The sequence below is a fragment of the Bubalus bubalis genome, chromosome 6 (genome assembly GCF_019923935.1).
Source record: "Bubalus bubalis isolate 160015118507 breed Murrah chromosome 6, NDDB_SH_1, whole genome shotgun sequence".
NCBI classification, from domain to species: domain Eukaryota; kingdom Metazoa; phylum Chordata; class Mammalia; order Artiodactyla; family Bovidae; genus Bubalus; species Bubalus bubalis.
The window spans coordinates 112,726,763-112,741,379 of NC_059162.1; the positions used below are offsets into that span (position 1 = coordinate 112,726,763).

General features: G+C 44.9%; 1 protein-coding gene and 1 non-coding gene across 5 annotated transcripts in view; one reads left to right on the forward strand and one right to left on the reverse strand.

The window, feature by feature from the left end:
- The window catches only part of DGKD (diacylglycerol kinase delta), a 111,159-nt gene that overhangs the window by 12,260 nt on the left and 84,282 nt on the right, over positions 1-14,617 (forward strand). The window lies entirely within an intron of this gene.
- LOC112585906 lies at positions 8,325-8,431 on the reverse strand. The gene has a single exon (XR_003110473.3). It is a non-coding gene; the product is annotated as a U6 spliceosomal RNA (small nuclear RNA).

Genomic DNA, 14,617 nt, shown 5'->3' on the forward strand with positions numbered 1-14,617 from the left:
CCATTTAAAGTTATTATGGAATATTGACTGTATTCTGTGCTGTACTGAAAAATATTTAAAAAAAAAAAAAAAGATAAAGAATGAGGAGGAGGTAGTTGGCCAGAGAGATATGCAGAGGCCCTGTAGCCAGCAGGAGCTTGGGGAAGTCAAGAGGCTGATAGAAAGCTGGTGTGGGTCACGGAGCCCTGATTGTGTTGTGGGGTTGGGAGCTGGGTAGGAGGCCACGCGGGGAGCTCTGGGATACTGGGACGCTGTTGCTGTGAGATCTTGGGAAGGGGTGAGGCGTCTGACCCTGTGACTCAGGCTGTGTTGCACCCGACTCCGTGGCCTGGCCCCTGTGGTGCGAGATGATGGTTGCCTGGGCCGGGGATGGGATAGTGGTGATGAGAGAACTGGCTGGCTGTGACAGGGATGCCTCGGTGATGGCTCGGTGGGCTCTGGGGAGGAGGAGGCTTGTGGTGCATGTGCCTGACGAGGAGCTGTGAGTGAGGACCAGCTCTGGGGAGGGTGAGGACCAGCTCTGGGGGCTCGGCCCCACTGAGCCCTGCCGCGGTGGCGTCCGGGACCCCGCTGTTCTCCTCTGTGCCAGTTTCGCAGACGTGGGACACAGAGCAGCTCGGCAGTGTGCCTTGAAACTGCCTGGGTCCCCTTGCTTCCGGATCGCGCCTCTTCTGCCGAGCTCCCTCTAGCCCTCCAGCAGCCATGCGGAAGGGAGGCCTGAGCGGAGGCCTGAGCGGGAGAACGAGGGTAGTGGAGGGGGCCCGGCGGATCTGGGGGTGAGTGGAGGAGGAGGGCCCGGCGTGGGAGAACTGGGGGCGAGCCGGGCGAGGGGCAAGGAGGAAAGTCAGTCGGTGCTTTCAGCACCTGCAGGGCCACCAGCACCAGCTTTATGGTCACTTTGGTAATTTCCTTCTGAACTCTTTGTCTGGATACGTTTAATTTATTTGAAACTATATGTAAATATTCACTTAATGTTATGAGCATTTACCCATGCTATTAAAATCTCTTTTCTCTTATCCTGTGTAATGGTTGTACCCTATATTCTGTGAAGAATACCTTTCTTTGTAAAGAAAGCTCTTCAATTTTTTGATTGGGAAAAATTAAAAAGAATAGCAATACAGCATATACTTAATATACTTAGTATCAAGATTCAGTAATTGGTAACACTGCCAAATATGCTTTTATCTGTATGTATTAAATATAAATAAATGACTTACTAAACCATTTGTAGGCATCCTGGCAGTGTATCCCTAAATAGCTCAGTGTGTATCTTCTAAAAATGACATTTCATTTCCTATGTGGTCCATTATTACACCTCAGTTCAGTTCAGTCAGTTCAGTTGCTCAGTCGTGTCCGACTCTTTGCGACCCCATGGACTGCAGCATGTGAGGCCTCCCTGTCCATCACCATCTCCCGGAGTTTACTCAAACACATGTCCATTGAGTCAGTGACGCCATCCAACCATCTCATCCTCTGTCGTCCCCTTCTTCTCCCCCCCTTCCATCTTTCCCAGCATCAGGGTCTCTTCAGATGAGTCAGCTCTTCACATCAGGTGGCCAAAGTATTGGAGTTTCAGCTTCAGCATCAGTCCTTCCAATGAATATTCAGGACTGATCTCTTTTAGGATGGACTGGTTGGATCTCCTTATAGTCTGAGGGACTCTTCAAGAGTCTTCTCCAACACCACAGTTCAAAAGCATCAATTCTTCGGTCCTCAGCTTTCTTCACAGTCCAACTCTCACATCCATACCTGACTACTGGAAAAACCATAGCTTTGACTAGACAGGCGTTTGTTGGCAAAGTAATGTCTCTGCTTTTTAATATGCTGTCTAGATTGGTCACCAGAGACGCAATGGCAACCCACTCCAGTACTCTTGCCTGGAAAATCCCATGGACGGAGGAGCCTGGTAGGCTGCAGTCTATGGGGTCGCTAGGAGTCGGGCACGACTGAGCGGCTTCACTTTCACTTTTCACTTTCATGCATTGGAGAAGGAAATGGCAGCCCACTCCAGTGTTCTTGCCTGGAGGATCCCAGGGACAGAGGAGCCTGGTGGGCTGTGGCCTGTGGGATCGCACAGAGTCGGACACGACTGAAGTGACTTAGCAGCTAGATTGGTCATAAGTTTTCTTCCAAGGAGCAAGCATCTTTTAATTTTATGGCTACAGTCACCATCTGCAGTGATTTTGGAGCCCCCAAAAATAAAGTCTGTCATTGATTATTACACCTAATCTCCTACTAATAAGGACTCCTAAAAATAAGGACATTTTCCTATATACCATTATTTCACCTAAGACTTTAATTGTAATCTTCTAATATCTATATCTTTTTTAGATTTCCCCAGTTGAACCAAAAATGTCTTTTATAGCCTCGCTTTTGGGAACCAGGTGCCAATCAAAATTCATGCATTGCATTTGGTAGCTGTATCTCTTTATTCTCTTAATCTAGAACAGCTGCCTTCGGCAACCCCTCCCCGCCCCTCCCCTCCACAACACTGACTTTTGGAAGAGACAAGGGCAGTTGTCTTGTAAAGTCTGTTTCTGGATTTATATGATTGTTTCCTCATGGGTTTTTTTTGCGTCGTTCTTTTATGCTCTGTATTTGCTGTAAGACTCAGTTTGAAGACTCAGTCCTATTCGGGTTGGCATTTTGGACAGATAACCTAGGTGTGGGATGCTCCGCGTCCTGGCCGGCGGGTGGTCTCTGCTGTGTCTCTGGTTTCTGTGGAGATGCTGGATGTGTCTACTGGAAATGCGAATTTCCTTCTTTGTGGTTAGGAGGTATCTGTGAGGTGATTCCTGGACACTGTAAATAATCCTTTTATCCAAAACCTTTTTGCCAAATGATTTTCAGCATTTATGCATAATAACTTGCCTGGATCAATTTTATTAAGAGAGTTTGAAAAATGGACCTGCCACCATCCTTCAGCTTTCTGTGGTCTCTTCCACAGTTATCTGTTGGTTATTCTGTAAATTCTTCCCGCTTCGGCTGGGGGGGAACTGCAGTTCTGCCTGCCAAAGCAGGGTAATTGCTGGATTCTCTCTGTTTAGTGACTAATTTTCAAAGTAAGGATTTGGTAGAATAGTCATCCCTAGTGGAGGCAAATGAGTTTTTTTCCCTTTCTCTCCCTCTCTGCTGGGAGAGGGGGAGATGCCACTGTGGATTCATGACTTTTTATTTATTATCAGTTGTATAAGTCCCCATTTCCCCAGGAGAGCTCCTTCCAGCTGGCCCTTTGGTGTCTCTGAGTGCTGGCTTGCTGTGTCAGGACCTGTCTTTGGATCATCAGGCTGGAGCCCAGAGGTGGGGTTGCAGGCAGAGGGGCCGGCCCGTGTGATGCTGTGCTTCCGCCTGTGTCTGGGACAGGCATTCCCCGGTGACTTCAGCGTGTCAGTCTGGCAGCTCTTTGCTTTCTGTTTTGGGGCAGTATTAATAAATGAGAGGGGAAGCTTTGTCTTCTCTACCCCGATGATTGCATCTCCATTTACTTGGTGTTCCTCTGGGTGTTCTTACTCTCTGTAGCTTAGAGAATCTGTCCCTTCACCACTCTGCCCATGAGGATTTCTCCTCTCCACTGCGCCCACAGCCTTCTGTGGGCGTCTCAGTCTCAGTTCTGCCCTGTGCCCCCTCAGGACACAGGGTGCTTTCTGCAGCATGCATTTCCCCTGTAGCCCCTTCCGTGTGAATTTTAATTCCGCTATGGTGTGATTGTGTTTGCTCCCTGTCCTGGTCATGGCCTGTATCTTAGCTGGTTATCTTTTAATTTCATCCTGTTCTTCTTGGTGCTCCCTGTTCTTTAAAATTTTTCTAAAAATTTTCAGTAGAGGCCTTGTCTTCCTGTAATCTTTTCACAGGAAGCATGTATTTTCTAAAATGGTCCTCTGTTTTCTGTAATAATTAATTTCAGATTTATGTATGTGCTGTATGGTATATCTTCAAACTCCCACCTCCATTTTTTTGGTTTTGGTTTTTGTTTTGGTTTTGACGTAATGATCTTGACTGTTGTTTGCCGGTCTTCAGGTTGGAACTGCTGTTAGCCGAGTGCTTGGCCCTGGGAGAAACGTGAGTCCCATTGAGACTGGCCCTGGGTCCGTGACATCCCCCCGCCCCCTCGGTCTGAGCGGGGACGTTTTGGCTCGCCTGCCGTCACCCTCATCAGGCTGGCTCTGCTCTTCCGTGTCTGAAGGTGAAGGGCCCTTGCGCTGTGGCGGTTTTCCTGAGCCTGGCTCCCTGGCTCCACCATGGCGAGGTGCACCTCAGCCTCCAGGATAAACAGTGCTTTTGTTTGTCCTGGGGGCAAGATGGGAAAGGGTCCCTCTCCTTCTCTTTCCTTCTTTTTAAAAAAATTTATTGTTTGAAATGTATAATTCATTGGCGTTAAGTTCAGTTCTAGGACTTTCTTATCCCCCACTTTGAAACCCTGTCCCCATTAAGAAGTCACTCCCCTTCCTCCTCAGCCTCTGGCACCCGACAACCAGCTCCCCATCTCTGTAGGTGTGCTTGTTCTGGATGTCTCTTATAAAAGAATCATAGCATATGTGTGCGGTCTTTTGTGTCTGGCACCTTTCCCTCAGCATGTTTCAAGGCTCCCCCATGTTTTAGCTCATGTGAGTACTTCATTCCTCTTTATGTCCGAGTAATATTCGTTGTTATGAAACGATATCCCATTTGTTTTATCTGTTTGTCTATTGATGTCTGTCTGAGTTGTTGGCTATTGCGAGGAGAGCTGCTCTGAATGATTCTGTTTGAATGTCTGCAGTTCTTTCGGGTGTAGATCTAGGGAGTGGAATTGCTGGTTAGTTCTGTGTTTATCTCACTTAGGAACCTCCAAACTTTTTCACCATGGCTGCAGCATTTTACATTTCTAACAGCAGTGTTTGAGAGTTCCAGTTTCTCCATGTTTGTCTATACTTGTTCTTTTCTGCACTTCCTTCCTCTCTCTTTCTTAAAAAACTTGTTTTTGATATGGCCATCCTAAAGGGTGTGGAGTGGTGTCTCTCGGTTTTGACTTGCATTTCCTTAGTTATTGATGATGCTGAGCAGCTTTTTATGTGCTTGTTTGCTGTTTGCATATCTTATTTGGAGAAATGTCTATTCCAGTCCTTTGCCCATTTAAAAATTGGGTTGTCTTTTTGTTGTTGAGTTGTAAGAATTCTTTATATATTTTGGATAATAGATTCTTATCAGTTACATGATTTGCAAATATTTTCTCCCTTGCTGCGGATTGTCTTTTCACTCTTTTTATTTTTTAAATTTTTGTTGAAGTCACACAGAGTCAGACACGACTGAAGCAACTTAGGAGCAGCAGCATAGTTGATTTATAATGTGGTGTTAGTTTCCGGTATACAGCAGTCATTCATACATATGTATATGTGTGTGTGTGTTGTATATTTATGCTGTGCTTAGCTGCTTAGTCATGTCCAACTCTTTGCGACCCCGTAGACTGTAGCCCATTAGGCTCCTCTGTCCATGGGCATTCTCCAGGCAGGAATATTGGATGGGTTGCCATGCCCTCCTCCAGGGATCTTCCCACCCAGGGATCGAACCCAACTCTCCCACATTGCAGACGGATTCTTTACTGTCTGAGCCACCAGGGAAACCCAAGAGTACTGGAGTTATATATATGTGTATACACACACACACTTTTTCAGATTCTTTTCCATTATAGGTTATTATAAGCTATTAAATATAGTTCCTTGTGCTGTGTCCTTGTTTATTTTATATATAGTAGTGTGTATCTGTTAATCCCAAGATCCAAATTTACCCCTCTCCTCTTCCCCTTTGGTGACCATAAGTCTGTTTTCTGTGTCTGAGAGTCTGTTTCTGTCTTGTAAATAAGTTCATTTGTATCATTTTTTTAGATTTCACATACAAGTGATATTGTGTGATATTGATCTTTCTTTCTGATTTACTTCAGTTAGTATGATAGTCTCTAGATCCACCCCTGTTGCTGCAAATGATGTTGTTTCATTCCTTTTTATGGCTGAGTAACACTCCATTGTGTGTGTGTCTGTGTCTGTGTCCATTCCTCTGTTGATGGACACTTGGCTGCTTCCCTGTCCTGGCTGTTGTAAACATGCTGCTGTGAGCGCTGGGCACACACACCTTTCTGAACTGTTGTTTCCTCTGGTTACGTGCAGGAGTGGGATTGCTGGATCACAGGGTAACTCTGTTTTCAATCTTTTCCCTAAAAGAAAAGAGGAGCACTGTGGAAGGAGCATTTCCATACTGTGCTCCACAGTGGCTGTACCAATTTCCATTCCCACCAACAGTGTAGGAGGATTCCCTTTTCTTCACACCCTCTCCAGCATTATTGACTTTTTGATGATGGCCATTCTGATTGGGATGAGATGGTACTTCATTTTAGCTCTGTTTGCGTTTCTTTAATATAACAATGTTTTATTTTTTTCCTTGACCACACTACATCACTTGTGGGATCTTAGTCCCTGACCAGAGATTGAACCTGGGCTCTTGGCAGTGAAAACGTGGAGTCCTTTCTGATATTTCATTGTTAGTGTAAAGAAATGCAACAGATTTCTGTGTATTAATCATGTATCCTGCTGCCTGGCTAAATTCATTTATCAGTTCTAATAGGCTTTGTGTGAACTCTTTTGGATTTTCTATACGTATTATCATGTCATCTGTGAGTGCGACAGTTTCACCTCTTCCCCTCCAGTGTAGACACTTTTTATTTTTTTCTTCTCTGACTGCTGTGGTTAGGACTCCCACAGCTGTGTTCAGTGTAAGTGGTAAGAGTGCACATCCTTGTCTTATTCCAGATTTTAGTGCGAAGATGTCAAGTTTTTCACCATTGAGTATTATGTTGGCAGTGGGTTTACTGTAAATGGCTTTTTTTTTTTTTAATTTTTTTAAAATTTTATTTTATTTTTAAACTTTACATAACTGTATTAGTTTTGCCAAATATCAAAATGAATCCGCCACAGGTATACATGTGTTCCCCATCCTGAACCCTCCTGCCTCCTCCCTCCCCATACCATCCCTCTGGGTCGTCCCAGTGAACCAGCCCCAAGCATCCAGTATCGTGCATCGAACCTGGACTGGCAACTCGTTTCATACATGATATTTTACATGTTTCAATGCCATTCTCCCAAATCTTCCCACCCTCTGCCTCTCCCACAGAGTCCATAAGACTGTTCTATACATCAGTGTCTCTTTTGCTGTCTCGTACACAGGGTTATTGTTACCATCTTTCTAAATTCCATATATATGCGTTAGTATACTGTATTGGTGTTTTTCTTTCTGGCTTACTTCACTCTGTATAATAGGCTCCAGTTTCATCCACCTCATTAGAACTGATTCAGATGTATTCTTTTTAATGGCTGAGTAATACTCCATTGTGTATATGTACCATAGCTTTCTTATCCATTCATCTGCTGATGGACATCTAGGTTGCTTCCATGTCCTGGCTATTATAAACAGTGCTGCGATGAACATTGGGGTACACGTGTCTCTTTCCCTTCTGGTTTCCTCAGTGTGTATGCCCAGCAGTGGGATTGCTGGATCATAAGGCAGTTCTATTTCCAGTTTTTTAAGGAATCTCCACACTGTTCTCCATAGTGGCTGTACTAGTTTGCATTCCCACCAACAGTGCAAGAGGGTTCCCTTTTCTCCACACCCTCTCCAGCATTTATTGCTTGTAGACTTTTGGATCGCAGCCATTCTGACTGGTGTGAAATGGTACCTCATAGTGGTTTTGATTTGCATGTCTCTGATAATGAGTGATGTTGAGCATCTTTTCATGTGTTTGTTAGCCATCTGTATGTCTTCTTTGGAGAAATGTCTATTTAGTTCTTTGGCCCATTTTTTGATTGGGTCATTTATTTTTCTGGAGTTGAGCTGTAGGAGTTGCTTGTATATTCTCGAGATTAGTTGTTTGTCAGTTGCTTCATTTGCTATTATCTTCTCCCATTCTGAAGGCTGTCTTTTCACCTTGCTAATAGTTTCCTTTGATGTGCAGAAGCTTTTAAGGTTAATTAGGTCCCATTTGTTTATTTTTGCTTTTATTTCCAATATTCTGGGAGGTGGGTCATAGAGGATCCTGCTGTGATGTATGTCAGAGAGTGTTTTGCCTATGTTCTCCTCTAGGAGTTTTATAGTTTCTGGTCTTACATTTAGATCTTTAATCCATTTTGAGTTTATTTTTGTGTATGGTGTTAGAAAGTGTTCTGGTTTCATTCTTTTACAAGTGGTTGACCAGATTTCCCAGCACCACTTGTTAAAGAGATTGTCTTTAATCCATTGTATATTCTTGCCTCCTTTGTCAAAGATAAGGTGTCCATATGTGTGTGGATTTATCTCTGGGCTTAAAAAATATGGAACGCTTCATGAATTTGCGTGTCATCCTTGCGCAGGGGCCATGCTAATCTTCTCTGTATCGTTCCAATTTTAGTATATGTGCTGCCGAAGCGAGCACTAAATGGCTTTTTTAATGTTGAGTTATATTCCCTCTGTATCTATTTTGGTGAGAGATTTTTTTTTAAACATATTGGGTGTTGAAATTTATCAAGTGCTTTTCTGCCTGTTGAGACAGTCACGTGGTTGTTGTCTTCCCTTGGTTGGTGTTGGTACAGTCACATTGACTGACGTGTGTATTGAACCATCCTTGTGAACCTTGATGATGAATGATGAACCTTGGAGATGAATCCAACTTGATCATGACGTAGGATCCTTTTTATGTGTTGTTGGATTCAGTTGCTACTATTTTATTTAGAATTTTGTCTTTTCATTCTTGATGGTGTCCTTTTATGCATAAAAGTTTAATTTTGATGAAGTCTGGTTTATTTTTTCTTATTTTACTGGTGCTTCTGGTATCATATTTAAGAAACCATTGCCAAATCCAAGGTCAAGAAGATTTATGTTCAAGTTTTCTTCTGTAAGTTTTCTAGTTTTAGCTCTTACATTTAGTCTTTGATCCATTTTGAGTTAATTTTTGCATGAGGTGTGAGGTAGGGTCCACCTTCATTCTTTTGCCTGTGAGTATCCAATTGTCTTAGCACCACTGGTTGAAGAGGGCTTCTTTTTTTTCACCTGGATTTTGCTTCTCAAGCTCTATACCTTGTAATACTTAAAACCAGCTAGTGCACTTTTGCAGATGGGTTGGTTATCTTGGCCATTTTGGACTGGTCTCAGTAGTAATTGTTTTCTAAGAAATTTTAAATTTATCTTTAATTTTCAAAATTTTGGCTGCGCTTCGTCTTTGTTGCAGCACATGGGCTTTTCCTGTTGCAGAACATGGGCTCTAGAATGCATGGGCTCAATAGTTAACTGTGTGGGCTCAGTGGTTACCTAGTGCCTGGGCTCAGTGGTTACCTAGTGTGTGGGCTCCCCTGCATTGGAAGGCGGATTCTTAACCACTGGACCACCAGGGAAGTCCCAAAGTGATTCTTAATAGAATTATTGTTACGGATGATTATAATACATTTACAAGGGAAGTATCTGCCTCTTAGAATTTTCTGCCATGAAACTCTTCTGCATTTCACAGTTGAAAGTGAATTCAGTTCCTTCTATGGTTTGGAAAACTGAAATAAATGCCTAATTAAATCCAGTCCTGTTTGATAGTTTCTGTGTTTGAAGCTGAGTGAGAAGGAAGTCTGGGAAGTAGCTCTTTATCTCGCTTCTCTCTCTGGTAGCTCAGAGTTTTCATGTACTGTATGAAGTCCGACGTTTGTCAAGACTGAGGTGTGAGTCTATAAATATAATTGCCTGAGTGTTTTTTTTTTTTTAACAGTCTGCTAGTCATATGTTCTGTGTCTTTTTGTATTTAACCAGTATTGTGTATGAGCCGGGATCTTGCCGTTTATAGAAACCCGTAGCTGCTTTGCCCTCTGGCAGCACATGTGGGTAGAAGCGATTCGGTGACATGTGTGAGAAACCCCAAGGAACTGCATACTCTTGCCCTGGTAATTCCACTGGTGGGACCCTGCCTCGGGGAACTAATCTTAAACGTGAAAAAAAGCTTCATGGGCAACACATTTATCGCACCATTAAATACAAAACGTTGCAGGCCCGGAAACATTTTCGGTTTAACTCAGGGAGTTAATGACATTGGCTGACACCTGTTTGGCGCTGGTCCTCCCTGCCCGGTGCCCAGGTGGTTTCACCTCGCCTTCACGACTGCAGAGGGGTTGCCACTACGGGGCTGGGGCGCCCAGCAGCACTGGGAGGTGGGAGAGCGAGGACCCCCTTTTGGCCTCCTCACCCACTTGGGAGCTGGCGGAGAGTGGTCCTTTGGATGGTACTTGGTGATGCTGGGAGAGCAGAGAGCCTATATGTATAGACATTCAGCTGCGTGCAAAGTTGAGAGCTTCCAAACCCACGTCAGGGGTCACGCTGGCTGGTGCAGTCGGGATTATTTTTATTTCTTTCCTGCGTTTTCTCGAGTGATCATTATTATTTTGTGCTAAAGAAAACAGAAAAGCATAGCACTCTCCCCTTCGGTCGAAGGTTCCTTCCGCTGAGAGTGTCCATCTCGCCGTGGTGGCTGCTGTGTGCTGGGAGCGGGAGGTGGAGACGAGTCTGCCCTCAGTTGCTTCTCTGGCCTGTCCTGAGACACAGCTCGAAATGTTGGGCTAAAACAGATTAAATGTAAGGAGCCAGATATGCAAAAGGGCATGATTTTTGAAACACAGGATTTAAGTTTCACAGAATCCCAGTGTGTATGTTATATGGAACATTTTAGTTATGTTCGATTTAAACTTTTAACTCCTCTGTTGAAAATAAAAAGCTTAACGTAAGCAGAGAGCTCAAGGTCTCGGGATAAATAAGGTACAGTTTAGCTTGACGTTGAGATGATGTATGAAACGCTGTCAGTTTCTTAGATATGTTCACAATCATGTCAGCGTCCTTAAGCATCTGAGTAAATGAAGTTGAAGTAGGTTGTAGAGAAACAAAATGGAAAATAACAGCAGATCAGGTCACAATGTATTTTTGGAAAAGCAGATTATTAGTAAATAATTTGTATAGCATATAACCCCACTTTTCTGTTTTATTTATACACTGAAGGCTCGCTGGAAGGATATGTCTCAGGATGTTACTGGCAGGTGTTAGCAGTGGTTGGACTCCGAGTGCCCTCAAATAAAGTAAAAGGAACTTTCAGTCGGCCCGTCAGCCTCGCGCTGGACTGTTTAATGCTGGACTTTATCTCCACCTGAGGTCTGAAAACGGGCCAGGGGGCAGTGGGTTGAGCACGTGCCCAGGAACGAGGAAGCTGAGTAATGATGGTTAGGGTGCTGTCCTGACGTCTGTGTATCCCTTGGCAGTGTCTGAGCTGTTTGCTCAGACGTCTTCTGCTCTGAGCAGCACCTTCTCGTCGGGGATCCGGCCCATCAGGAGACTGGGACAAGGGCCGTGGCTGCTTCTGACCCAGGCGGTAGCGGCCTTGGGCCTTGCGCTCCAGCCTTCCGTTGTGCTTCCTTCACATCTGAGCTTCCAGAGCACCCTGTCTATACCCCCATAATGGAAATTTCCAAACATACACAAGAGTAGGGAGAAGAGTTTAAGTCATCACCAGTCCAAACATTTGTCAGTGTTGTCTTTCTTGTGTCATCTAGTCCCACCCCCGAGCCCTTCTTTTTTCCTATTTAACACAATTTCTTAGGGTATCTTTTACTTTGTAGGAGTATCTCTCTACCAGCATGCCGCTTGCTTAAAGATCAAGGGTCCTGTCTTTTTCATCATCGTATTCCTAGGAGTGCTTTCACTAAGTGTTCAATAAATATCTGTTGGAAGGAGAAGTGCGTTTCATTGCACAGGCCCCTGGGGCGCGGGAGTCTCCTGTCTCAGCTCCCAGAGGCGGGCTGAGTCCTCGGTGCCATCGCTGAGCCCCCGCGTGTGTTCGGAGGCCAACCTTGTGGGTCGTGGGGGAGGTTGTGCCTTGAGCTGTGCGTGTCTGCCCATGTGTCCACCCTGGAAGGGTGGGTTCTTTTCACCTGAAATCAGGCGGACCTGGGTTTGAACTCTGCCTTTGTCCCTCCTGTATGGATATAGGCCCTCTCGGGGCCTCAGTTTCTTCCTCAGTGAAAGGGGGTAGTGGCCCTTCACAGGGTGGTGAAGATTGAGGGAGATGGTGACGAGGACTTGGGTCCTGGGGCGAGTGGGCAACGGCACGGATGCCAGCGCTGTCCCTCCTTCTTGCCCATTTCTGCGGAGCAGGGACGTCCGCATGGCCTCCCTTAGGAGGTAGCCGTGCAGATGGAGTGGGACTGTCAGGGAGGCCGCGGACGTGGGCTCCCCAAGGAGCTGCTGCCCCGCAGACGCTGCCCTTCTGGGCGAGTCCTTTTAGATGGCGTGCCTTCCGGGAGGCCTGGCTTCCTCCCCAGTCTGGTTTACCCTGTCCTCTTCGCCCTTATGTAGCCATTTTTATTATTTTATGATTTTGGTTTATTCTTCCATTGTTCCCGGTTGGAAATTTAAAAATAATATGTGCACATGTTTGCTTTTCAGTTTAATTTCTGTTTGCACGCGCTCGCACACACATCCTTTGACACATAGGCAGCATACTCCATGCTTGTCCTGAGCCTTCCCCCACTGACTGTAGGCTGGAGGTCATTCCACAGTTGTTGAAGGACCACCTCATCCCTCTTCCAGTGGGGCAGTTCTCTGTTTCCTGAATGTGTCCGAGTTTATTCCACCACTTGGATTATGTTCGGTCTTTTGCTGTGCTAGTTCGCAGCACATATCCTTGTCCAGACCTCATGCTGTGGTTTTGCCGGAGTGTCTGTGAGGGTGGGTTCCTTGGAGTGGGCTTGCTGGACCGAGGGCAGGTGCATGGCTGATCTGCGGGGTTGTGCCGGCTTCCCCTCCTCAGGGCTCACCTCATCCTGGAGTTGAACCAGCCTGTTTCCTTCACAGTCTCACCCATAGGGTGTGCTGCCTTTTTTCAGTTTTCTTTGTCAGTCTGATGGTGAGAATAGTATTTTAGTTGTATTTTGTTTTTCTCTTGTTATGAGCTAGGGTGAACATCTTTTCTTGTGTCTGAGGGTTATTCAATTTATTTTTATTTTTTTGTGAAGTGTCTGTTCATATTTTTTTGCCTATTTTCCAATCAGGTTGTTAGTTTTTTCTCAGTTTTAAAAGCCTTTTTATAGATTAGGAATATTAGCCCTTTATGATATGTTGCAGAAAGTTTCCTCAGGATTCTCAGTGCTGGGCACTGGGTGACTAAGGTGAATAAGAGCAGTAAGGCAGCCGTAGCCTTGGGACTGTCTTGATCTGGTGTGGGAGACAGCCTTGTGATGGAGGGTCATAGACTTGCCAACAGATGTTTTTGGCCAGGCTGCCTAGGCTCTGGGTTTGAATTTCAGGTCTTCTGTTTACCGGCCATGTGGCCTTGAGTGAGTTGCTTAATTTTGTGGCCTTGAGTGAGTTGCTTAATTTCTCTGACCCTCGGTTTCATAGTCTATAAAATATATGGGAATATTACTACATGCTTCCAAAGTTGGTGTGAGGATTAAAAGGTAAAAATGGCTTGTGTTATATGTATGTAGTCGATTCGGTGGGCACTCACTCAGTAAGCATTTAAAATAACCTGTTGTTTTAAAGGTTATTGGATATGTTTGGATGTGTTGTTCATGCCTGTGCTTTGTGAACAGATTATTTTCTGATTGTTTCCTGTTTATTATGGAACTGAACTGAACTGAAACCCTGGAAGAAGGTTTGAGATTAGAGTGAGGAGGCCTGACATTTCTTTTGTGGCCTGTCGTTGGCTGTTGAACCTTGGACAGATTACTCGGTCCCTTAGTGACCTGGAGTCTTATTTGTCACTCAGAATATTAGTGTCTGTCTCATAGACCTTAAGTGTTTGTTCTATTAAGAAGGCAAATAGATATAAAGATGCTCATGAAAATTTCAAGTGATGTGCAAATTTAAAGTAACACATTTTACTAGCTTCTTCATGGAAACATTTTATTTTTATGTATGTTTTTGGCCGGACCGCATGGCTTGTGAAATCTCAGTTGCCCCGGCAGTGAGAACGCACACAGAGTCCTGACCGCTGGACCGACAGGGAAGTCCCAAAAACTTTTTTTTTTTTTTTTTTAAGGAAGCCACTTATTTATTTATTTATTTTAAAAATATTTATTTTACTGCAGTAGGTCTTAGTTGCAGTGTGTGGTATCTAATTCCCTGACCAGGGATTGAACCAGGGCCCCCTGCATTAGGGACTCGGAGTCCTTAGCCCCTGGACCACCAAGGAAGTCCTAAGGAAGCCATTTAAAATTTAAAAAAACTTTTTTGGCTGCGCTGGGTCTTTGCTGCTGCGCACGGGCTTTCTCTAGTTGCGGTGAGGAGGGCTCCTCGTCCTTGCAGCAGCTTCTCTTGTCGTGGAGCACAGACGCTAGGCTTGTGGGCGTCAGTGGCTGCGGCGCGCAGGCTCGGGAGTTGTGGCTTCATCGCTCTGCGGCTCGTGGAGTCTTCCCGACCAGAGGTCGAACCCGTGTCTCCTGCACTGGCAGAAGTATTCCTGTCCACTGCGCCACCAGAGAAGTCCCCAGAAACATTGTAATAGTTCTTCTGCATATTAACTTTTTATGCTAGTATCCCCACTGTTTTTTTTTTTTTTGGACTTTGAATTTTGGATGGTGTTGCCTAACATAGGTTTGTG